Source organism: Marmota monax, unplaced genomic scaffold (assembly GCF_021218885.2).
Source record: "Marmota monax isolate L192 unplaced genomic scaffold, Marmota_monax_Labrador192_F-V1.1 WCK01_AAM20220418_F8-fsc00080, whole genome shotgun sequence".
NCBI lineage: Eukaryota > Metazoa > Chordata > Mammalia > Rodentia > Sciuridae > Marmota > Marmota monax.
This window is the reverse complement of record NW_026694750.1, coordinates 3,878,700-3,891,149: the sequence shown is the minus strand read 5'-3', so window position 1 is coordinate 3,891,149 and position 12,450 is coordinate 3,878,700. Positions and strand designations below refer to the sequence as shown.

The following is a 12,450-nucleotide window of genomic DNA, read 5'->3' as shown; positions in this document are numbered from 1 at the left end:
AATCAGGCCTTCATGGAGGAGTTGAGAAACAGAACTGGGAACCTGACGGGGTCCTGTGTGGTAATGGGAGGACAGGCAGGACCTGTTTAGAGCTGACCTGTTCAGAGCTGGTGGCCAGCCCCCAAGAGAGACCAGACAGACCTGCATGCTTCCGGGCTCTGAGGCGTGGGCACAGAATGTCCTTCACTTGGCCTCTAAATGACGTTTCATTATTGGTTGTACAGGCTTAAGTGCTGTGCAAAATTTTGTGGTCGTTTTCCTGGGTGTGTCTGGGTAGGATCAAGAGACCGGGTTCTCATCTTTTAGACTAGTGCTTTAACAACCCGATGTCAGAAAGGAGACAAATTTATTTTTAAAAACAATTGACATTATGAAGGAGGGGGTGGGGGAGTGGGGGGGCCTAAAATGTTCTCATCGCAGTCTGTATATGTCAAGCATTTTCTACATACAAGATCGTAAGTGATGACTTAATACCGGTAGGATACAAATGTTATTAGGGGAAGAACCGGTGGCCGTGTCCACTTGGGACGCCTGAGAGCTGAGGGGAGACAATGAGCCTTGATAGAGAGGTGTGACTTGGGCTAGTGGCAGAAGGCAAGAGAAGCCCATGCAGAAGTGTCCAACTGAGCACAGCCGGTGCTAGAACTTTTAGATACCGATGTTAGGGAGCCTTGGACGCTCCCGAACTCCCCCGGGGCCGCAGGTCACTGCCGCTGCTGATCCGTCCTTGCCCTCCTCCCCGGGTCAACTCCGGGGTCCCTAGGCATCCCGGTCAGTGCAGAGGCCCGTGCCACCTCCGGGGAGCTGCGCAGGCTCCTCCGGCCGTGGCGCCCCGCGCTCCCTCCTTCCCGCGCAGCTCTCAGCGCTCCTGGCTCGCTGCGCAGCGCCGGCTCCTCCCGCGGCTGCATTGCAGACGCCGCCGCCGCAGGGCGCGCCGGGGCCGCGCAAGCAGCCTGAGCCCGGGTATGCGGGGCCCCTGGGCGCAGGGCTCCAGCGCGGACCCGACGGCGCCGGCGCTGAGAGCCGGCTGGTCAGGCCGTGCGCGGCCCGAACGAGTCCCTAGAAGGGCTCCAGGACGTCTCCCTATAAGGCTCTGCGGCCGTCGGGCGGGAAAGTCGCCCTTGCCCTCGAGCGGACCTCGGCCACTCCCCTAGCGGGCTTTCCTTTATGTAGGTGAGCGGGCGGGCGAGTGAGCTAGGCGCGGGGTCGCCGGGGCGGCGTCTCAAGGGGCGGCAGGACCCCCTCCCTCCCGCCGGCGCCGCGCTCCGCCCGCACCCACTGGGCCGGGCCCGGCCCGCCGCCGTCCAGCGCGGCGCCGCGCGGCTCGGGCGCAGTTCCGGCGCAGTCCCCGCGCGGAGCGGCTCCGCGCCCCACACCTGCCTCTGCCCGGCTCCGGGTGACGTCGTGCCCCCCTACTGGCCCGCGCGGCCAAGGGGGCGGAGCCAAGCCCGGTGAGCTCACCGCCGCGCCCCGCCATTGGTCGGGGCGTCGCACTCGGGCTGTGGCGGGGAGACGGCGGTACCCGGAGCCCTGCAAGTCGTTCCAGCTGCGGCGTGTGGAGTTCAGCGGGCTCAGGGCCGGGTCGGGCGGGGCCGGGCGGGGCGGACGAGCAGGAGAGAGCGGCTCGGCGCGAGCCTGACCGAGCGGTAGCCGTGCTCCCGAGTCCGAGTGAGTGCGTGCGGCAGGGTGAGGCGGCCGGGCGCGTGCGGGGTGAGGGCGGCGGCCGGCGGGGGCGCGCGGCGGGGGCGGGGCCGGCGCGGCGGGGGCGTGGGGAGCACGCGTGCTCGCGGGGTGGGGTGGGGCGCGTGTTTATGTGAGGGAGCGGGCTGCGGCCACGCGTGACTCTGGCGCGCGAGGGAGCGAGGCCTGCGAGCGTGTTTACGAGCGGGAGGCAGCTGCGTGGGAGGCGCGGCTGAGGGGCGCGCGCGTTTCTGGCGCGAGTGGGGTGGGTGCTTCGCGCGAGCGTGCTCGGGGGCCGTGGGTTGGGGGGCGTGGATCTGGAGGGGGCCTGCGGGAGGAGTCGTTTGCGTGAGCGTTCGAGGTCGCGTGTGAGACACGCGTGCTCGGGAGCGTGTGTGTGCCCCGACCGGGCCGTGGTTCCGAAGGCGTGAGCGTGGCTACTGGAGGGAGTGCGCTCGGGCCAGTGTGCGTGGAGCGGCGTGAGATGAGCGCGACGGAGTGTTTGGGACGCGCGTGAGCACGCGGGGCGGGCTGCCGGGTGTGTTTCTGGAGCGGTGTGAAGGCGCGCGCGTGGTCGTGTGCGGGCGCGCGCGGGCGGGGCGCGGGCCCCTCCTGCCGCGGCCACTGCAGCCGCTGGCGTTTGGTGTGAGCGCTCGCTCCCGCCGCGCCGCCCGCCCGCGCCGCCCGCCCGCGCCGCCTCCCCCGCGCGCGGAGCGCCACGGGGACAGCGGGGCGCTGAGCCGCTGGCCCCTTTGCGGGCCCAGGCGCCTGGGGACGGCCGTGGTTGAGAACAGCCCGCAGGAGCGCAGGGACGCTTTGTTCTTCCTTGCGCAGAATGCAGTTGGGAAAGTTGAGAGGAAAGGTTTGGAAGAACTTCCTAAGCTTGGCTCACCTGCAGTCCAGGGACAGGAGAGGACAGGACCAGTGCACCACGCAGATGGCCGGCTTTCACTTTAGGACCTTCTGCGATTGGCACAACCTTAGAGGTGGCACTGATGGTGTCTCTGTTGATTAGTGCAGATACTAAAACCAGTTCTCTACAACTTGGGCATCAGAACAAATTTCTGAAAGAATAATATTCTTGTACATTATCTTCTTAATTGTCTCCTCAGGGAATGACAGTTTTAAAGTCCACTTTCTATTTTGTCCAGTGTTACTTGATATGATTTCTATTGCTTATCCTGAAATATCTAATCAGAAAAGCCTACTGGGTAAACGTGAGAAGGGCTCTCAGATAACCACGGAGCACCTCAGGTATGTGGTTGAATGCATTATATTTCTTCTGCCAGTAAGACCACACCCTGATAGTTCAAAACTGTGCTACCAACAAGTTTTGCCCTCTTTTGGTAAACTGTCTCGTTGACATAAAGGAGTTTTGTCTTACTGACTAAAGAAATCATTTATTGATTTTTCCTATAGAATCTGCTCAAGAACATGATAAAGAGAAGTGTTTTTAAGTAGCACAGAACGTTTTTTCTGGTGTGTGTTTATAGGAAAGTAGTTATAAATGAAGATCAGAATTAGTTGGTAGCAAATAAGCTTGTTCCTTTTTTTCTTTGTTAGATTTAGGGATTAATAACGTTTACTGTTCTAGAAAATATTATTTATTTACAGAATATGTGTTTCTCAAATAAATTTAGTAGTGATACAAGCAGAGACCTGTGAATTCCTAAGGATCCTCATTAGGTTATCCTGATTAATTGCAATCTGGGTAATCCGATAGGAAATACAGTAATGCAGGAGTTAACAACATTGTGTGATTTTAGGATTTTTATCTTCTCTTTTGCTTTTGTGATATGCTCACAAACATTCTTTGATGCTTTTCTCAAGTCTTCTGTTCAGGACTGACCTGGGCCCTGCTGTCTAGAAGAGATGTCCCTGTGGCAGCGTATTCAGGGTTGTTGGGTTGGGTTGTTCCAGGTCTGGGTAACAGGTGGATTAGAATTCTTTCATATGAGAAAGATAGTAAAGTTAGCTGGTTCACGTAGCAAGGTTCCCTACTGAAAGACGTGAGCCTCTTAATGACAGCTGAGACACAAGGGTTTGACAAAAGAATCTTTGGCAATGCAGGAAATATAAATTCGGGGGGATATAGAATTTCCTCTGGGAACCATTGTAATTTTTCTGATGTTTTGATTATCGTGTTATGAACATCTGAAGTTATAGAATTGTGCTTGTAGGCTGTCTTTTAAAAAACATTTAGAAAAAATTGTTAGTACATTTATATAAGCAACAATTTTAGGAATCACAGAAATTTATCAAAGACCCATTTCATTAAACTTTGCACAGTTCTTCAGATGAGTTCTTTTGCAGTGGTTTTCTGGGAGCCCTTTATGCAGCCTGAGCTGTGTGCACTTGCCCCTCATCCCCGCTGTTCATTGTGTGCCCACCCTGTTGTCTCACGTTTAAAGGGCTTTGCTTCCTCTGATTTAAAGTGATTTAATATTTGTATCCCATTGATCTCTTCAAAAGGAGACTCTGAGTGGTGCCAGGTCTTCATTATTAAATATCAACTGGGCATTTGTCATAGTGAAGAAGCCTAATGTCCACAAGCTTATTTCAGTTATGGATTTGTTTGTCAAAAAGCTTCTGATAACCAGCCACCAATGACATGGTTTATTGACATATGCCTCTAGTTCAAAAAAGTGATTTAAGGGAGCTTTCTGAGAGGGATTATACAGCGATGCAAAATAAAATAAAAACATGAAAATAAAGGAGGATTGGGAAAAGGAAACTGAAGGTACAGGAAGAGAAATGGAGACACCAGTGAAGTCAGTGAACATTCATTTGTAAAATCTTACCTTCTAGTGGTCTGCCCCAAGCTGTGTTCTAGGCTGTCTGGCAAATGTAGAAGAAGTGGTGTGTGGTTGCTTTTATATCCCATGTAAGGTCTGACAGCTGTCAATTTTAAGTGATGATGGGAAAATTCCAGATGAGACGTGTTGAATTATATTAAGGACCACATGTTAAAATTAGCCTCATTTTACATTTAGGAAGCGCTGATTAGCCTGCTAGGTGACACAACAGGTGTTATTACCTCATACCATGAGGACACTGTGCTCATAATCATGAAGCTCTGCAAGGTTAGTCTTTACCGTCTTCCTGAGTGAATTGCCGAAGTCAGTTGACCGTCTTTTCTTTGCTGTTTTCCCAGGGGCCTCCATTTGGGTTAACACACAGCAGGCAGACGGGAGGTGCCTTTGCCATCAGGAAGCAAAGTCCACTGTCCAGCAGTATATAGCAGGTGGCTCTTTAAAGTCGTGATGAGATACCTCGCAAATAGAGGCTTTTAAAAAAATTGAGTGGGTTGTCAGTATGATTTTTTTTTTTTTTTGGTGCTTCAGTAAGGCTGCTTTCATGTACTAACTGAAATTTTAGTTTTGAAAGCATCATGGTACCTATCATTTGCCTAATTTTATCTTGTCTTATATACATTAAAAATAGGACAGTAGCCTTAGACATATGTTGTGGCAAGATCAATCAGCACATTTTTAAGCACCTACTGTATAGAAATTGTTAAGCAAATTATAATAATTAAATTTTAATTTGAAGAAGGTAAACTATAGGCTTTTAAACAGGGTAAAGGTTATAGAAGTGAAATTGCTGATGATATACTTCTGTAATGTTTTTGTAATAGGGAATGTGGTGGTAAATCAAGAAATTAATTTTCCCCTTGTCTTAAACTAGTACAAGTCGACCACTAAGATTAACCAGGATTAACCAGGCAGTCTCTCATTTTTCTCCCGGTCACCTTCCCGATGTCACTGCTTTCCAGGTCTTTCTTTTCTTGCGCCTCCTACCACATGCTCAGGGTGTGCCCTCTGTTGCATTCAGGCCCTTGAATGTACTGTGCCCCACCGTCCCTGTCAAATTCTTCCTTCTCGTTCTGTGTGCCTAGCTCAAGTCTTCCTGATTAAGGAAGCCTTTTCCCTCATCCCCGGATCAGATCATGGCTCTTGGGGGTGGCAGCCAGGGCTGTCTCGACTATATCCCCAGCACACCCGACATGGTGGAATCAGGGAGCCGGGGTTTCACAGATACGTTAGCTGACAGGTTACCCAGCAAGCATGGTGCTACTTGTTGGAAAGAGCGAGAAGCTAGAAGTAAGATTGTTTCTTCAAGCCCAAGGCAAACCTGATCCTCCTTCCTGTGTTCAGTTGGTCCTGTCTCCTGTTAATGTGGACATACACCTCACGTGATCGCCCCTTCAGGCCAGCTCAGGGCCTATTGTAGGTTTGAGTTTTCACTTTGTGGTCTTGAGGTGGCCCTAAAAATCCTAGACGCTGTGCCAGTGTAAAATAGCTTAGGTCAGACACCTGGATCATCTTCCCAGACCTCTTAAGACCTGCTGGGAGCCTGCTGTCGAGGAATGTGCATGGGTTACAGCTGTTTTCCTCCATATTCTGCACTGGGACGGGCCCTGGGTTTAAGTTTCAGGTCGGCCGCTAACTGAACGAAATGAGAAATCTTAGGAAATTACCTTACTTCTCTGGATCTCATCCTTTACCTGTTTCTCAAATCTACTGGTGGCTCAGGAAATCAGTCAAGTGGGTCAATACCAGTTTTTAAAATCAGAGTGCATCGCACATGGTAAGGGTAGATATTTGGGAAGCTTTTGTTTCAGAAGTGTGTGTGTGTGTGTGTGTGTGTGTTTCTATGGAGTTCTTTTCCTTACAGTGAGTGGGCCACAGTCTAAAAATGTTGAAAGCCATAGGAGTGGATGATTCTTAAATTCTCTTTTAGTTCCAGTGTTCCATAGTGATTCTCTTCTGTGGGAATTGTCATTGTTATGACATTGCATTTGGCAGGGACCCAAAGCCTGAAACAGTGAGGATACTTCTGTGTGTATGTGACTCAACAGCACAGATGGTCTCCAGCTAGGCAGGGGCTCAGCATACCTTTGTTGTCTTTCTGATTTCTTTGAGTAATCAACATTGGATCAGGTTTCAAATAAGAATGGCAGCTTGTTTCTGCCATAATTTATCCCATGTTTTCTAGAGAAGTCCTAATGACATTTAGTTTCTGCTACTAAGTATATTTAATGGTAGGGAATAACATTTTTTTTCTGTATTTGTAAGTAGAAGTGGAACAGTTCTAGTTATTTAGCAAAAAGATCTACATGTCTGTTAAAAGACTGACTTGACAGCTTCCTTTCAGCTGCAAGTGACAAAATTACAACTCAAATTGACTTTTAATACCAAAGAGAATTTATGACTCTTATGAAGTCCAGATTCAGAGTTTTCTTCAGGTACAGTTGGTTCTAGGTGCTCAAGTGGTGTCTTCAGGAATCTCACCCTCTCTTGGCTGTCATCTCTGTAGATTTTATTCTCAGGCAAATGTTACCAAAGTGACAGCAAGGTGGCCTGCCTAAAATTTCAGGCTTACGTTCTGCCAGTTTAGCAAATGTCTCCAGGAAGACAGCTCTTCTGTCCCAGTGGTTCCAGGAAATGCTCTCTTGTTGGCCTGGCTTGAGTTATATGCCCAGCCACTTGAGTAAGGGGAGGTATATTCTCGTTAGCAATGACAAACTGGTACACTGACTCCTGGAGCCAAGAACTGAAGTCAGTACCACCTAAACTGAGCACAGAGCAAGAGTAGCTCCCTGTCTTAGTTGGGGCTTCTAAAACATTGCCAGGTAACAGGAAGTGTTGGGGCCAGGAGTTTCCCACACTGCTCCCTGGGTATCTTGGTCCGTTTTATGTTGCTATTAACATGGCAGACTGGGTTCCTTATAAAGAAAAAAGGTTAATTTTGGTCCAACCTTCGTTCTAGTTTAAGGTTGAGAAGCAACGTCTGGTGATGGTCTTGCATGGCATCTCAGGGTGTCACACAGCAGGGACTGAGAAGTCCTCCAAAGACCTAGCCATCCATACCTGCTTTTACAGCAGAAAGTCCACTAATCCCATGAGTGGGTCAGCCATTCAGGAGGGCAGAAGCCTAGTCACCTCTCCAGGTTCCCACCTGGTGCCACCTCTCAGAATCCATGATGGAGATTACATTTCAGCATGAGTTTTGGAGTTGACAGACTGTATTCCAACCAGAGCATTGGGTGACACTTACCATTCATCTATATGACTTTATTGAGGCCTTTGGTGGGCTGGAGTGGCTCCTGAGCTTAGCCTGGTGGGTAAAAAAGATGAGGAATAGTGTGGACCAAGAATTTCCCAAATCAGAGACTTAAGCTGACTTCAGTTGCAGACTCCTGTGTGAACATCATTTACAGGAAATGCTTGTGAGTCTCCCATACTACACAAGGTCCAGGTGAGTTCAGGAGGCACCCTCCCTGCTCTCTGTTTGTAGTGTACATGAGTATATTCGGTTCAGGAAAGTCATGGAAATGAAATGTAATACATTTAGTTGCATTTAACCTAGTGCTTCCAGAACATCTTTGACACAGCATTTTGTTCTCATCATCTACTGATCAACGTCTCACAGACAGTGTTCTATAGAGTGCTGTTGGGGAAACTCTTCACAGACCAGTCCCCACAAAATCGTTCTGAGCCTGGGATCCATGAGTCCGTGAGTCCCCTAAAATTGAATGCACGATTTTGTACGACGTGTGTGGTATTCTAGGAAAGGATTTATAGTTTTTATCACTGTCAATGAGCCTATGCACAGATAGGATGAGTGTATCACTCTGGGTTCTTTTCTAGGAGGAAGTCCTTTTTTTCCCTGTGTCTGCCCACGGAAATTGCTCAGTGGGCAGTCTCAGGTGGTGTACAGGGAAGAAGCCAAATCGTAAACAGGGCCAACCATTCATTTGTTGTTGAATAGATTAAAAATCTGGCAATTATTCTCTTTCCACCAAGGATGTGGAAAGAAATTACCTATGCAGGACAAAACGCCAGAAACATTACCAATCATCACATTGTTTTATTGCAGTAAGAGGCTTAAAGTTAAGGGCCACTGACCTGCAGAAGAGAAGCCACTTGAATTACTCAGTGATAAACAACTTAAAGCCAGCTAAATATGGGAAGCTTTCCTTCAAGGGACTTTAAAACATTCAAATCATCTGCATTTAAGAACCAGGTTCACCAGAGTACTGTTCAATAAAAAGTTGATAGTAGACCTGCATTCCTCTGAATAGTCTGATTTACCCTTGACTTAAGCCACAGTGTCAGAGGGTGCGGAAGCTGAGCCACATGGAATATCTGATGGATTGCTCGTCTGCAGTGGTGCTTTGGTGTTCTTTAATCCCAAGCAGGAATAGTCCTCTGGAACTCAGCACTGCCTTTATTGCAAGGATGTCGACTCACAGCACACTTCTATATTTTTTAGACACCTCAAACAGGCATGTCTGGATCCAGGCTTGTTTCTAGTTAAGCAAGAGCAGGGAGGTGAAATAAAGAGGTTTAGGGGAACTGGATTGAGAACTGGAGGAAAAGTAGGAAACAGGGAGGAAGGGTGAATGAAGGAGACCAGGATGGGCAAAGAAAGGACAGCGCCCACTGAACCTGTTATTAACCTTTTGATTCATGATATAAATGCTCCCTGAACCTGTAGACCCACCGTACCCTGAGTAAATGACTCAGGAGGCCCACCCTGAAAGGCCTGCCACTAGGAGAGCAGGACAGAACAGCTCCCACAGCTGCATGAAGTCAAGGTGCATCCCACTTGAGTGCAAAACACTTGTGTTTTTCGTTTTTCTACCCTATCCGAAGGATTAGGCCTCAGTAATACATTTGTTCAAACCTCCCTGCTTTGGAATTTGCATTGGAAGACCACACTGGTCTAGGGGTCGAGGGCTAACAGGACATGTGATACTTAAGTTACTCCTCCCAGGCTCACAGTGTGGAAGTGAGTACCCTGCAGATTTGGGATGTCTCCTTGATGTGTTTTAGAATTTTAAAAATATTTATTCTATATCAGAAAGGCTTGCAGTGAATTATGAAATAATATTTTCAAATCATGTTATATATTAGGACTTATTTATATATTTTAGGGAGTATAGCTGTTCCTTTTAAAATATATGCATTTCCATCTATTACGTTGGAATTTTATCTATATTCTGGATTTTACAAAATTTTATAGCATTATGGGAAAAATAGTTTATTATGCTTTGCATTGTGGAATAGAATTATGTCTATGCAGAATCCACTGTTTATGAAAAACAGACATTTTTGGAACATCTTGGAATTTAACACTCAGCGTTTGCAAGATGGCTGAGAACGTCTGTGCAGATGGCACCCCACAGTTAGCTCTGATGCAGAGCCTCGCCAGCCCAGACCTGAACAGCAAGTGGAGAACAGGTCTGAAACCATTAGAGGACTTTTCCAACCATCATCCTGAGATCGTGGTTTCTCAGTCAGGCATTGAAAACCACCAGGAACTCACAACGGACAGATCTCGAATGAGTAGAAGTGTTAGCTAGAAGCAGCTGGGATCATGTCACTACTTGTCTCAGGTACCGGGTTACACATCTTCCTGGCAGTTTTCTGTTTTACTGAGGTTTCAGTCTCCACCCTGGCCTACCCACCCCATTGTCCCCACCCTGACCTCATGGAGCACCACAAGGTAAAGACCACCAGGTTAAAGTGTTGTCTCTGCCGCTCAGGCGGGTGAGTGGTGGGGCGGGTGGGTGGTTGGTCGGTTGGTTTTCAAGTGCCTAGTTCTTGGTGTGTGTTTGGAGGATGAGGTAAAGGGTGGCTGGGTGAGAAAAGAAGAAACTACTTTTAATAAATTGACTAGAAAAAAAAGAATATCCCAGAAATGACTAGTGGAAATAAATACTTTGTTCCACATGGTGTCCTTTACCTTGTCCCTGTGGAAGCTCACGTCTTGTATTTCAAGTGGACGAAATAAACTCTTATTCACCAGATATTTCTTGAGGCCCTGCGATGTGACAGGTGTCCTGCTAGGTATCAGGAGTTTAGCAGTGACCAAGATGGACAGAACCACCGGCCTCCAAGGCAACGAGTTCTCTTTGTTCGTGTGTGCAAGACTTCAGTTCTTCAAGTAAGGGCTTCTACCTTTGATTTTTGGAGCCCTGTGGCTAATACAACTTGAGTGTCTTGGTTGTTGACTCCCTGGAATGCCAGCTCTGGTGGCAGGTGTCAGTAAATCTGTGTGGAATGCCTCTGTTCTGGCCCTCATTCTCCATATTATCCCTAACAAATCTAAGTGACTTTTGATAGCGGTGGGCACCACAGCAGAGCCTGCTGGTGCTTAGTTAATACATGCACGCCTCCTGACAACGCCTGTGTGTTTCCTCATCTCAAATGTTTTCCATTCCTAAGCATCAGGCCTCTTGCTGTCCATTTTCCGTTGTACAATCATTTCAATTTCCGTGCACCTTTACATCTCCATGTCCAGGCCAGATTGTTCATCTGTGTCTTGGTGGTAGTATGTGTTCCCATTCTTTTTGCAGCCATTTCACTTACTTTAGAATGTCTCTGTTCATTTTTTTTTAAAGAGAGAGAGTTTTTTAATATTCATTTTTCAGTTTTCGGCGGACACAACATCTTTATTTTATGTGGTGCTGAGGATCAAACCCAGCGCCCCGCGCATGCCAGGCAAGCATGTTACTGCTTGAGCCACTCTAATGTGTCTTATTTTTTAGATACACTGAAACTATTTAGGACGATATCCTCCAAATTGGTTGCTTTTTGAAGTTAGCAGACCGGCAATTTTTTGTTTTTTGATAAACTGTATAAAGGTGGGTGCAAGCTCTGCCCTGGAGTTCCTGGCCTCTTTTGTACCCCCGTTAATCATCTGCTGTTTGACGGCCTTTAGCTCCTATTGGATTTGTTCCTGCATTGACAGCAACACTGGCTCCGGCATAATCCGGGGTGTTCTTGCGCACTTACTGCTGTCTCTCAGTGGCCGGGCTTCTTGGACATCCCACTAAGCCTTTGTGTCCTTGGAGAATAGGTCTCAGCATTTTGCCCTCATATACCTCTAACTGGTACTAAAAGGTTTCACGTGAAAAGTCATTGTGAGATGCTTTGCTGTCCTTGAAACATTTTGTCTGCAAAGTGCTGTTATTCGGTCATTAAGAGTTGCATTCTAAGTGATTCTTCCAGACAGGTCTAAGGCTCTGAGTTTTAAGAATAGTGTAAAACAAAGACCCAGGAGAAGAAAAATGAGTCCAAATTCTTACAAATGAAGAAGTCTGAGAAGGATGGCTACTTTTCATTTTCAGTGTTTTGGTACTTGGAGTTGGAGAGTTTTTAGAAAGTGGAGTATGGCAGTTTTTCCTGAGGCTAAATTTAGCCCTTGCTGTGGAAAATCAGAGTGGTACAGCCTGTGCCTCGTCTCCGGCTAGCCCTTACCCTTTCCTCTGCACTTGGACATCTTAAAGGGCTTGCAGGGGAGCAGCAGCTTAATGGGCTCTAGTGGACCCATTTATTCTGGGAAGGAATTAAGTGACTTCATTTTCCTTGTCTTTCTGAGCTTCCTAAAAAATTTAGGAGACGTCCTAAACAGCAATTACAGTTCTCTACAGGAATAGCTCCAGTCCGGCCTCCTCCTGCCTCATCAGCTCTTCCTGCCAGTGCAGCCAAGGGCTGTAAATGGCATGAGAGATGGCCTCTCGCTCCCAGGCCAAATAGCAACAGGAGGCACATGTGCACTTGAGCTACAAATAACGCGTTTTAAAATAGCAGATGGTATTTGACGATTGCTCCTTCATTCATTTACCTGCCAAGGCTCAACTTTCTGGCAATAGGACCTGTGGTGGCTCAGCTCACACAGTCATACGACAGGGGCTTGTTTGAAGATACTGTGCATTACTGGTTGCTGGCTCTGAGGTCCATGCAGGCTTTCTGAGGC

General features: G+C 48.0%; 1 protein-coding gene across 23 annotated transcripts in view; it reads left to right on the top strand.

Moving 5' to 3' along the window:
- The window catches only part of Camta1 (calmodulin binding transcription activator 1), a 767,538-nt gene that overhangs the window by 716,345 nt on the left and 38,743 nt on the right, over positions 1-12,450 (top strand). Inside the window, exon 1 of one of the 23 annotated variants that reach the window (XM_058572723.1) lies at positions 1,155-1,173. The exons of 18 other annotated variants lie outside the window; for them this stretch is intronic. The gene's annotated coding sequence lies outside the window, so the exon portion shown is untranslated. Of the gene's footprint in view, positions 1-1,154; positions 1,174-1,561; positions 1,687-1,884; positions 1,946-2,915; positions 2,935-12,450 lie in introns of those variants that run through there. 4 more of the 23 variants (XM_058572721.1, XM_058572722.1, XM_058572725.1 and 1 more) reach the window with 4 other exon arrangements.